Raw genomic sequence first — 13,307 nt, 5'->3', positions numbered from 1 at the left:
TGATAAAATTATCGGATAATGTGCATATCAAATTTGTATAAATAATGAGTTAATATTGGTTATAAATGTCATTAATGCATACCATGATAGCATGTTATCACACCTTCCCAACTTAAGTCATTTCTAGTCCCTTAGCAAGGGAAGAAGACAGCATATATACTCGAACTGCTCAAATCCACCTGCACATACACCAATAATGCAATTTAATAGAAAGATGGCTGGCCATCCTGAAATTATTAGAAGCAAAGATCCCCCACTTCAGGAATCTAAGGGGCCAGTCACCCATTCTACCTGGAAGCGGTGGGGTGAGACATCACCCTTGGCCCGAGTCAATGCATTTAGGGTCGAGGCATTCCCTCAGGGATCTTAGCCTTAAGGTCCAAATTCCCTAAGATCTCATTGCTCACCTTCAATGCAAAAATAGAGTTTTGAAAATAACTTGCCTCCTCCTAGGTCAGAGCACCGCAGCCCGGGGCTATTACGTCTATGCAGGAGACCAGGCGTTGTGTCATCCACCACACAAGCAAGGAAGAAGAAGGACAAGTATTTACATAGTGTAGATAAGGAGCTTATTGCAGAAAGACAATAGGATGAACATATGTTGCCTTTGAAATTTTTGGCATTTTTTAATTTATTTATTTAGCTTTGCAGCTTTTGGGTGCAGTTTTGGCTCCCGCTTCTTTGAATATGGATTTCCCATGATAAATACACAAGAGTTTTTCCTTCGTATATTTGTATGTGTTTCAACACGAATATACAAGACTTGCTATATTATTCCAAAAAACTGAAAAATTCAAGGAATTCAGATGATATGGTCTGAAGGGATAGGAAGAAGTAGATGAAAGACAGATGACACTTTTGCCTGCTCCCACTTAAACGACATTTACCCAAGGCTTAGCTGACCCAAACCAATAGGAGTCAAACGAGTAGGTAAAGCAGATATTTTTGAAATATCTTAAAGCGTTGAGATCCCAGGGTTTTGGTTTACTAAGATAAAGGCTCACCCTAGAGGAACACCCTACAAAACCCTAGTTTCTAAATCTGATCCCTCTAACTCGGTGCCATACCAGAGGTTGCTTCTCAGTAGGTCCACTCATGGACGTAAGTAATAGCTAATATATACCCTGTGCCTTTAATCATTTATGCCTTTAGAGACATTAGTGTTATGGCCTTTTCCATTTCGTGAGCATATAAAGAAGAATGCAATTAAGGTTGAAATTTAGTGAAAAGAGTGAAAATTTTAAATTTTTGGTCAAATTTCAACCTAGATTGTGATATTCAACCTTCAAAGATTTCTGAAGAGTTTTCCAAACCCACACCCCCCAACTTGATCATTTTTTGTCCTCAATAAAACCTTCATGCACATAGATCATGAAATGATGGATTCATGTCAGGATGAGGGTTGAAAATTTATGATGGATGTGTTTCAAAAAAGTTCATGGGAATACTAAAAATGGAACATTCCTTCTTCATCAGGTGGCGTCTGCGGGCTCGCAGTGTGTCTCTATCTCTCAGTTCCTCTTATTAACCCCCCTAAACCAAAAGCAAGACAGAGATGTAATTTGGGTTGCCTCCCAAAAAGCGCTAAGTTTTATGTCTTCAGCCAGATGGAGCTTTCTCGCATCATTCTGTCAGATCTGGCATAGAAAGGAACATCTCTTCCTTCCTTGTGGTTTCAGTGAATCTAGAGTGACTAAATGTGAGGTAGTGCGATTTGCCTGAAAAGAGTTTGAGGTGTGAGTTATATAGGCAGACCTTATCATTGACATTGAAGGTTTTTTTATAAATGTGTTTGTCATGATAAGCCTTATTATTGGTTTTGTAGATTTCAACACTCTCATAGGCCTCATTACACAGCTCTTGGAGCTCTTGGAGCTGGATGAGTCCTTTTTGGCATGCAGCATCCAAAGCAAGATTATGCTTTTTGATCGCCCAATATGCATGATGCTTGAGCTTGATCGGCAGATGGCAAGCTTTCCCAAACACAAGGTGGTTGGGTGACATTCCTATTGGCCATCAAAAACATAAATTTCTTCACGATGTGAAGTATTATTTCTAGGATGATCCATACTTGTTCAACGTAGGAGGTGATCATGTTAACAGATGATGCGTGTCTGAAGAAGAGCATAAGGCTGTTCTAGAGATGTGTCATTCCTCTACTTGCCAGGGACATGTTGCAGCAAGGAAAACTAGACACAAGGTGCTCCAAAGTGGTTTGTTGTGGACCACTCTCTTTAAGGATGTGAATCTCTTCTGTACCGAATGTTTGAAATGCCAATCAACAACTAATATTTTTAAACATGATGAGATGCCAATGCAACCCATCGTAGAGGTTGAAATATTTGACTTGTGGGGAGTAGACTTCATGGGACCCTTTCCACCATCTTAAGGCCACAAATACATATTGATGGCGGTTGACTATGTGTTCGAGTGGGTAGAAGCAATGCCGACAAGGACGAATGACCAAAAAGTGGTTTTGGCAATGCCAACAGATTTTTTCTAGATTCGGATGTCCTTGGGCAATCGTCAGCAATGGTGGATCACACTTCACACATGCCAATTTCCTCTCCCTCCTAAAATGATATGGTGTGCATCATCACATCACAACCCCTTACCATCCCCTAGAAAATAGAAAAGTTGAAGTGAGCAATCATGAGATAAAGCGTGTTCTGAAGAAGATCATTAGATCCGATGGCAGGGATTGGACTAGTAAACTGAAAATCCGAAATCACTTGAAAACATTAAATTCATGTAAATATGTGATAACAACCCATTTTAATCTCATTTGGAGTTGCCCAGATCACCAAATATTTCACGATATGTGTGAACCATGGTGCGTTGCCAGAAATAGTGAAAAGATACTCATTTGGGAATGAATCACTGATCTTTCCCCTAGTGCCACTATGAAGGCGCGATAAATGGTCAGATACTGAGTGCTTGCTTCCTTAACTATCATAGATTTCAAGGTCAAATTCTTGAAGCAATAACACCCATTGAATGAGTCTCAATTTTGCCTCCTTCTTGGTGAACAACTACTTAAGGGCAGCATGATCAGTGTATACTATTATCTTGCTCCCAAGGACATATGAGAAAATTTTCTCCAAGGAAAATACCACAGCCAGAAGCTCTTTCTCAGTTGTCATATAATTCAACTGAGCATCAATGAGGGTCTTGCTAGCATAAGTTATGGTTGTCGGCTTCTTATCCACCCTTTGGCCTAAAACTACTCCAACGGCATAGTCCGAAGCATCACACACGATCTTAAATGGTAGGTTCTCAGTTAGGGCATTGTAAGATAGGCACCTCTATTAGCGATTGCTTCAGCTAGTGAAAGGCTTTCTCGCCTTCCTGGTCAACATGGAATTCAGAATTCTTACACAGAAGAGATGTTAAGGGTTTGGAGATTTTGGCAAAGTTTAGGATGAATCTTTGATAAAAATTGACATGACCAAGGAATCCGTGCAGCTCTCGTAGTGAACTTGGTACCTTGAGGTTTTGAATAACCTCAATCTTAACCTTACCTACCTTTAAGCTCTTCTCAGAGACCACATGCCCAAGAACTACGCCCTTTCACACCATGAAATGTGATTTCTCCTAGCTCAAGACTAATCGCTTGTTCCCACAAATTTGAAAAATTTTAGTCAAATGGTCAAGACAATAATTAAATGTTTGTCTAAAGATGGAGAAATCGTCCATAAAAACCTCCAGACAGTCTCCAATGAAGTCAGAGAAGATGGACATCATACATTGCTGGAAGGTAGCATGAGCATTACACAACTCAAATGGCATGCGCCTAAAGGCAAATGTACCAAAAGGGCAGGTCAATGTAGCCTTTTTACTTATCATCATGATGTATAGTGATTTGGTTATATCCTGAAGATCCATCTAGGAAACAAAAATACTTTTGCCCAAAGAGCTTATCTAGTATCTGATTAATGAAAGGGATAGGAAAGTGATCCTTCTTCATTGATGCATTAAGTCGGCGATAGCTGATGTAGACTCGCCGTTTAGATGGCAAACGTGTCTGAATTTCTTCTCCTTTATCATTGGTTGTCACAGTGACCCCGGCTTTCTTTGGTACTACATAAACTGGACTAACACATTGATTGTCTGAAATAGGATATATAATATCAGTGTTGAGCCATTTCAAGATCTCGTCCTTCACTACTGCCCATACTTTCGGATTCAGCCTAAGTTGAGCCTCTCTTACTGGTCTAGAATTTTCCTCGAGGAAAATTTGATGTAAGCACATGGTGGGTTCTAATCCTCGTAAATCCATGATTGTCCAGCCTATGGCTTCTTTATGCATCTGAAGAGCATCCAATAGCCGACTCTCCTGATCCTCGATCTAATGAGATGAAATGATGACCAGCACACACTCTACTTATCCAAATATGCCTATTTAAGAGAGGATGGTAAGGGTTTTAGGTCTAAATTCATATCTGCTGATGAAAGTGACTCTAATATCTGCTCATCTATTAACTCATCATGCATGACCATCACCTCCTCCACACACAACTCTATATCCTCATTATCATACAAATAGATTGCTCCTATATTTTTTGATGCATGTGAGGGGTGTCTCATTAGCTTGTTCATGTTGACCCGTATTATTTGCTCCCCTACTCTCAATTCAACTTCACCTTTTCCCCAATCAGTAACTGCTCGTGCAGTGGCCACAAAGGGACATCATTAAGTGATCGAACCTTGGCTAAGCTCCTTAGTCCTTTTCATATCAGTGACAATAAAATCTACTGAGAAATAACAGTTCTCTACCTGTACAATCACATCCTCTATGATCCCATGAGGTCGTCTCACTGACCCAGACGTCATCAAGGACGTCGTCTAGAGGGGTACCAAGACAAAGCTCTGATACCAAGATGATGTCGGATGTTGTCAATGATGTCATTCGATGGGTAACTCCCTACCGGGAATGTAACTACGTGAGGTGGTGAACCTAGGCGGATGTATGTGCAGGACTCAATTCGTGGGGATTTGCCAAACTCTGAGCTCCGGGTGGGTGCCCGGTGATGGTGATGGTGACCTTCTGACCCTCGTCGGAGGGATGACGATGACTACGACGTCGAACGGAATAATTTCTATTGACACTTGCACGTAACGGATAGGCTCGGCCTATACCTAAGAATTCACTCATGTCGTAGTTTTCAAGATATAATCTCTCGCCTAATCTAACCCGAGCACGGTGAAGTGTAGCGGAAGATATACTGAAAGAGATAATATAACTGACAAACAGAGGAGCGACGTACCTCGTCGACGATGTCGATCTTCTTCGGTGTATATGTCGGTGTGAATTGATACGGGCAGAGGTGGTTTAATTGTGCTGGAGATAGGCCCGGCGTTGCTCGACAGATGGCAGAGATGCGACGGAGCATGATATGGGAGTTCGGAGGCGAGGAGACGAGAGAGGGCCGGGGGCGAGGCAGCTCGAACAAACGGCCAGACTCGGCGAGCACAATCATAATGTGAATTACATCGGTTGGGCTTGTCAAAGTGGGGCGTGCGCGGCGTCACCATTAACTCAGGGCCCAAGCGGCATTGACAACGCAAAAAAAATGACACAGGCTAGAGACTAGCGCGACGGCACTTGGATATGGTGCAGCGTTGGTGGCTTATGAGTGGCGCAAGGGGCATGGCGCTGCAATGTCGATTCTGCAGGCGATTACCACAAGTCAACTACAATTCTGGTTGTCCCTCAGATGGTGAGGATGTTTCGCACTTTCAGAGCTACATCCTAGAATGTAAACTCCCACAAGCCGGTGGTTAGAAGGGCACGGCAGTGGCGAGCACGACGCGTCGAGCTTAGGGCGGCACAAACAAATAGCACACTGTGTCATCATGCGATGCTGATTTGGAGGTGCTGACGTGTGCAGTCCTAGGGTGGCAGCCATCGTCCATGCCACAAGTGCAAGGCGAGCCATTGTTCGGGGGAGGCGTCATCCATTCGTTAGTTAGGACATCGTTCAGGCGACGTCTTCAGGCGAGCCATCATCCAGCCGTCTTTCAGGCGACTGATAAGCCTAAAATTGGTGTGTAAATACGTCATTGTTTGAGCTTTTAGACTTATGTAATAAAATTTATAATATCCCTTTATCACTAAATACTACGTGTAGAGTAAGCAAGGAGTCAAACCACAGGAAGGCACTAAGCAATAATTTATGTCCTAGTTCAAATCACTTAATTCAGGAATGAATTAATTTTGCACTTAATAGACCTTAATTATGTTTAATTCTGCTTATAATTAATCAAAATTCAGTAAAAACTTAATTTTAATCTTAATGTTTTTGGTCAAGACAAACAAGATAGGATAATTTTGATTATAATATCCGATTAATTCGAAGTACCAATGTCCCAATCAATATAATTTTTTAAGACAATTTTGATGCATTAAAATTTGGAAGTAATAATCAATAAAGGGATTTTTGAAATTGGACTTGAAGATGGATGAATTTTTTGATGAAATTTTGGACTTAGGTTTTTTATGTATTTTGAATTTTAAACAATCCAGTTTGAAATCTACAGAGAGAATTAAGCTAGAGAGAGAAAGCAGAAGAATTTGGGGGAAAATGGATTAAAGATGAAATTCAACCCTAATCTAAAGATCTAAGATGCCAAATTGGATGACAATCAATGTAGAAGTAAGTATTACAAACCAGATCCTGAACCAAAATCAAAATGCAATGCTAATCATCATTCAAATCAACTTCAAGGGCATGTACATTTCACCCATGCCATGTTATTTCAGAATCTTTCAAGAAGAAGTTTAAAAAGCAAATTTAAAACTTACATCTTTCAATGGTGAATCAGGATTTGTCGACTTCCAAAGCAACTCATGTGTCCTTCCTGGCCAAATCCTTGGGGAGAGCTTCAAAAAGTGAATTTCTCCTTCTTTCCCAACCTCTATTTAAAAATCCAACGTATGCGTTGTAGAGGTGGAAAAGAAAAACATGCCCTCAAAATTTCAGCTCAATCAGACGGCTAGATCTCAAGATACCGCCATTTTACTGGCGTTTAATGTCAACCGTTGAATCATTTGATTATTTAAGAAAAACTGGCTTTTTCTTATTAGCTGAAACCTTTTTTCCTTGTTTTTTCCGTCCTCAGATCTCGTTCTGACACGCATTTGAGCACTTCTACAGGCTGCAATCATCGCGAAATGATGCTGCATTTTTGCGGATGAGAATGCTCCAGGTCGCCCCTGTACTAAAAAAAATAAAAAAAAAGACAAAAATGCCTTTTCATTAGACATTATTAAACTTCATTTTTGATTGCCGCATCTATTTAATGCACACGGCGAATCGAATACAACATGTATTAAACACAAAGAACGTGGTGTCGGTATTTGCTTGCAATAAATGCACGCAGCTACCCACCAGCGCTAACGAGGAATAATCGTACGTCATAAATGCACACAAAGATTGATTCTATGAGTGGATTTATTACACAAAAAAGTTAAAAAGAAAAAAAAACAAAACCTACTTTTTCTCATCACCTGTGCCGGTTGTTCTTTCTAAAACAATGATTTTCCCGTTATGGCATCGCGCTTTGTGATGCCATATAAGCCAATAAAGCGCTAATTAAAGGCATCCAATCATTCACCCACATTTTTGGGCGAATGACGTGGATGCCACAAAATTCAATAAAAAATCATTTTAAAAATCTTAGATAAATCGTAAAAAATATTATTTCACTTCTAAAATTCATTTCTTGGCAAAATAATGGTCATAAAATTATACAAATATGGAAAATTTTAAGAAAATTATTAAAACCCTTATAAACCTCTAGCCTAGTATTTTATGCCCTCTAAAAAATATTTCTTCAATGCACTGAGGTTAAATACCATGTAAAAATACTAAAAAAACTAGAAACAATGAAAAATCAAAGTGCAAGTCCTTTATGTCCATTTATGTATGATAACATGCAAATATGGCCATTAAAACGCATAAATGTAATGTAAAATACATCAATTTAACATTATAAATTGTAAGTTATCAGCGATGTCTTCAGGAAAGCTGTCATGGAGTCCGAAGGTGACACCGACGTGTGGAATCCCTACAAGTCGATGCAGGGCGCGGAGCTGTCGTTCAAGCTGTCGTTCAGAGATTTTGAAGCTCAGAAGGTTAGGGGCGATGCTAGATGGGCCAAGGTGGCGCGGCGGCACTGTTATCCTTCTTATTTCTCCTCTCTTCTCTCTTCTTCTTTCTCCTCTTCCTCCTCTTTCTTGAAGAGACCAGAGAGCAATCTGTAAACTCAAATTTCAAAGGAAATAATTCCGGTGTAAGAAATCTAGGGCTCCATCGTGCCCCTTTATAAAGGAAGCATGATGGCCCTTACTAAGGGCAGATGAGCCCTTACCAAGTGGGGGGGTCTTATACATATGATCCCCTTGAACATAAAACAAACATAGGGTCTGACATGTGTTCACCGACACAAAATGACACGACATGCGACGACACGAACACAACATGATGGATACAGACATGATGAAACTGAACACACGAACTTGGTAAAACAACAGATAGAAGAACACATGCCAATGAAAATCAAGATGTTTGAATGCACGGACGTGCTTTCATCCAGGGTATTGAAACGGGATGCCTTCACCTGGATGCAAACCAGCTGCCCGTCAACGGCGATGATGGCAGCTCCGAAGACTTGTATGATGGAGTGGGTTGTCGCGCTCCATCAGTAATCCTATAAATAGGGGCTGTAGTGTAAAATCGCCGAGAGAAGGTAGAAGGAGAAGAATGAGAATAGAGATAGATGAGCAGAAGAGACAAGAACAAGGATTAAAGATCGTTGATCCTTCTTATTAAAATCTTTTACAAATAAGTTGGTATTTATAGATATTTCTGTAACGGATAGTTATAGACAGTTATAAATGGAGATCCGTAACTGTCTATTTTAAATAAAGCATAACCGTTAGTTTGTCTAACGGTTTGTTTCTCCCATCAGATTTAATCCTAACCACTGAATTTAATCCTATCTACATTTATTCCTAACAACTAGATTTAATCCTATATTTAATCCTATCAATCCATTTCCCTTTAACAAGTATAAATACATATTCTTATTTTACTAAATATTGCACTCGTCTTCATGCAGCTCTCCGACTTGGAACTGATCAAATATTACCTTAGGGAGGATATTTACACTTATACCACTATCTAATAGATATCGGGTGAACATCATGCCTCCAATCTCTGTACTGATCATAGGGGTCTTTGATCTTTCTTCTTTGTGGGAAGCATCTAAGATGACCAAGCTAATAGTCTCGTTCAACAAGAGCAGCTTCATTTTTGTTGCGGAGTGTGATAACATACTAAATGCATATATATTTCCATACATTTTATATTTGTTGGTATTATTAATTTATAATTTATCATATTATTATTTTAATTAACCAAATATTTATGCATTATCTAGAAATTCCAAATTTTGCACATTATAAAGATTTTCCACTTAAATACTCTATAATAAATATAGGGCAATAAGGGGTCGATCCATAGAGAAGCAGAAATATAATTTCAGAATTTTTCTGCTTGAATATATATAATTTAATGAAGTTAGTGAAAAATAACCATAATGTGCAAAAGTTGGAATTCCATCCATTCCTTGAGAAGTGCATCCATCACTTGAAACAAAAGACTCATGTATGAAGTGTTATGAGTATCAATCGCATCTGCCCATAAAATAGCACAAAATATAAATAGCCTATAAAATACTAAAGCACTAATGATCAGTTCCTTTGTGGTGATGGAAAGAGCTAGTGGTCATGAGGAGGAAAGCTTACTTTTCTCTAGATATGGTACTATCACTATGAAAAGCTCTTACCCTCTCAAGAACCATGGTGGCCCTCATCACTCAACAGAAGTGGCCCTCATCTCACCCTCACAATACCTCTCTTCAACCTGAAATTTAAAATCAGTCATTCTTCACGTTTAAATTCTAGCACAGAATATCAAGAGTGTACCAAAGAAATAAAATGTGGTGAGGTTAAATTCAAATGTAGGTACCTATATGTCGGGAAAAGAAGAGAAAGGCGAGTGGCATCAAGGAGTTTTGGGTTAAAGGAAAATCATCAATGAAATATGGGTAAATGTTACTTAAAATAGCCCACTCCCAATGATAGACGAATGAAAAGAATACAGATGAGGAATGTGAACAAAAATGAGGATGTGGAGGCTCATCAAGGGTGTGGATGAGATAGGCAGGTATCCACATAACCAAAGGTAATGACAATGACCAACAGATAATGGGAAAAGAGTAATGGGAATGAAGAGGTAAAAAAACAAAACCGCTTCATAGATTTTTTATTTTTTCTTCTTTTTTATTTTATTTTATTTTTTTAAGGGGTGAACGGCCAAGAACAATACAATAACAAAACAATAAATGAAATATTGGTCTAGCTAAATGCTCTTTATATGTAGGGGGCATGTGCAATAATTGTATAGTATTTGGAACCTTAAATTATCCTTCCCTTGATAATTTTATTCTCCACACAAGAGAGGAAGTGAAACAATGCAAACACACAGGATGAATCTCTTGAAATTGAAAGGAAAGCAAGTCAACCCATGCTAGTGAGAATGATACAAAATAAGATGAGAAGATGTAGAAGAAAGAAAGAGGAAGATAACAATGAAACTATATCATCAATAGATGCTATCACAAAGGGGAAGAGGAAAAGAAAAAATTGGGAGTTGGGCATCTTCTCAGTAACATGGAAGATAGCTAAAAGGATAAAATATAAGTTCACAAATACATAGGTGGGGAAAGATGGGTGGTGGGTGATGAAGTAGGGTAGTACACATGGTTTTCAAATTGGCTTTAGGTGGTTCAAGTGTAGGTGATTATGTGCTTAAGAATAGGAGGAATGACTATCTCTCCTTCCAGATGAAATTCTTTATGATGCATATCCTTGACCAAAGATTGGGATCCAATTAGTTCACTCATCACTCATTTCCACAATGATAGTACTCCTACCCATAATATCAAAATGCTTGATTCATGCCCAATACATGACAAGTAGACTATGTCATTGTGATAATTTTTATTCACGAGTTGTTGGGAGAGACTTAAGGGAGTCACCACAAACAAATACTACATCATGTGATGGATTCAAATCTGGTTAAACATTAAAATTTGACTTATACTCTTATGTATGAGGCAAAAGATACTAGTATCTTGGAAGCACGCCAAGTAACTCCTCAACCTGGCATTCCACTTGAAGAAGCAGTAATTTCAATAGCTGGATACTCTTATACTGATACATGTACAACTGTGTGGACAGATAGGCTTACAAGTTTTGATCGTTCCCAGGATAGTGCTACCATATGAAAGCTATTTCTAGAGAACAAAATAAATATATCAATTATGTATCGATTAAGCTATTTCTAGCTTACACATCAGACATTTTTGAACAATTTTTGTGATTCAAGATGGGGGAAGCAAGCTATAGCATTGGCAATGAAGACAAGGATGACGAAGATGGTAATGATGGAATGAGGCACACTAGCTACATGCTACAATAGGTGGGTGAAGATAACGATGACACTAGTGAGTGGCATTGTAGTAAGGTGACTTGGTGTGGCCACATCGGCTATAGGTGACTCCCACAACAATCCAAAGACACCTTTCATGAAATTCAATTTACTTCTTAAAAAATCTTTTCCTTCCTATGTATATTAAAAGAAAACATTAAAGAGCCTTTTCCATGACAGTTTTGTTTTCGGAAAAGAAATGAGAATATAGGAAAATATCCAAAAAAATGATAGGAAACCAGATAAATGTGCATGAATGCTTCTAGGTTGTTTCCCATCATTCTATTACTGTCATTCTTAATTTTAATTTTCATTATGAAATACTTCTTTGAACATTAAATTTTTAATTGGTAGTGAACATAATTCAAATCAAGAAGAAAAAAATTACTTGACTCTAAAATAATTAAAATACACTCATCTATGGAGCAAATATATCTAGTTGTAAATAGATTACTGGAAGAATGGTTGACATCGGTCGAAAATGCATGCAAAAAGTTATAGCAATGTTTAACGACAGTCTTTGATGCAAAAACTACAACCACTAGGGACCTTTGGAGACTTGCTGCCACCCACTAGATTTTTACTTGCATCCAGGATTGCTGCCCCTTCATGACCTAAGGCCATGCAAAGCATGATGTTTGCATTCACACTAAATCAATTGAACTTGGAGAAATCGACATTTTAATGTAATAAAATGATGTAGTACGAGAGACAGAGAGAAAGAGAGTCTTATTTTATAGAATCAATCAAACTAACAACATTGGTGCATTACCCAGTGACTTGAATGTTTCTCATCAACTTGGCTATAAGCCTAAAGCATCATGCATGCATGATTCTGGACCTTATACTTCTGCCAGAGCAACATACATGCACAAATGAAGCAAACGATATGAATATTGATTTTTAATTAAATTTTTAGGTGGGAACTAATAAGGTAAACTTGAAATCATCAATTTTCTCTATAAAAATCTGTTTAATTTAGCAATTTTTTAACTGAATAAAAGTTTATATATATATCTCAAATTAATAAGTCAAATTGAAAACCAAGAAATATGGCCATAAATAATTTGGAAATCAACACACAATAATGCACAATATTCTTAAATAATTGTGTTCAATTCCCAAAAGGATACACTTCTCATAGCACGCTCAAAATTGTGGTGAAATTTATAAAACAATGAGAGAATAAAAGTCACATGGGAGAAAACACTCAGATGGCAAATAGTACAAAAACCAGTGTCGAACTCTGGATTCTTGCCATTTCTGCCATGTTGTCTTTGCATTTAGTATTAGGGTGCCAAAATCTCCATCATATTAGCCTTTCATTTTACCCTCTCATGCCCAAGCATATGGTACATATATTAAACCTGCTCTCATCCCAATAATCTGATGGATATTATTGGCTATCAAGCCAATCACACCACCATGTTTACTTAAGTTCATTATTATTCCATGTGATGTTTATAATGAAGTCCACGAATACATGCAATGACATAGTGAATTATGATGATATCATAATACAGTGATCACTAGTCTTTAAACATGTATTCTAAATATTCTTGTTCGATGGATAGTCGAGTTGGACATTGAATTATCTAAAGAGAACAGCACTAGCTGATCCTAGTTATACAATAAGTACAGGTGATCATGTGGCTATTAGTATAGCGACACGAAGGACAGATAGTGGGTGCTCTTTCGAGAAAGAGTTCACTGAATTGATCCGTAAAAATCCCTGAATGGTATTATAAC

Source organism: Wolffia australiana, chromosome 12 (genome assembly GCF_029677425.1).
Source record: "Wolffia australiana isolate 7733 chromosome 12, ASM2967742v1".
NCBI lineage: Eukaryota > Viridiplantae > Streptophyta > Magnoliopsida > Alismatales > Araceae > Wolffia > Wolffia australiana.
This window is presented reverse-complemented; position numbering follows the sequence as displayed.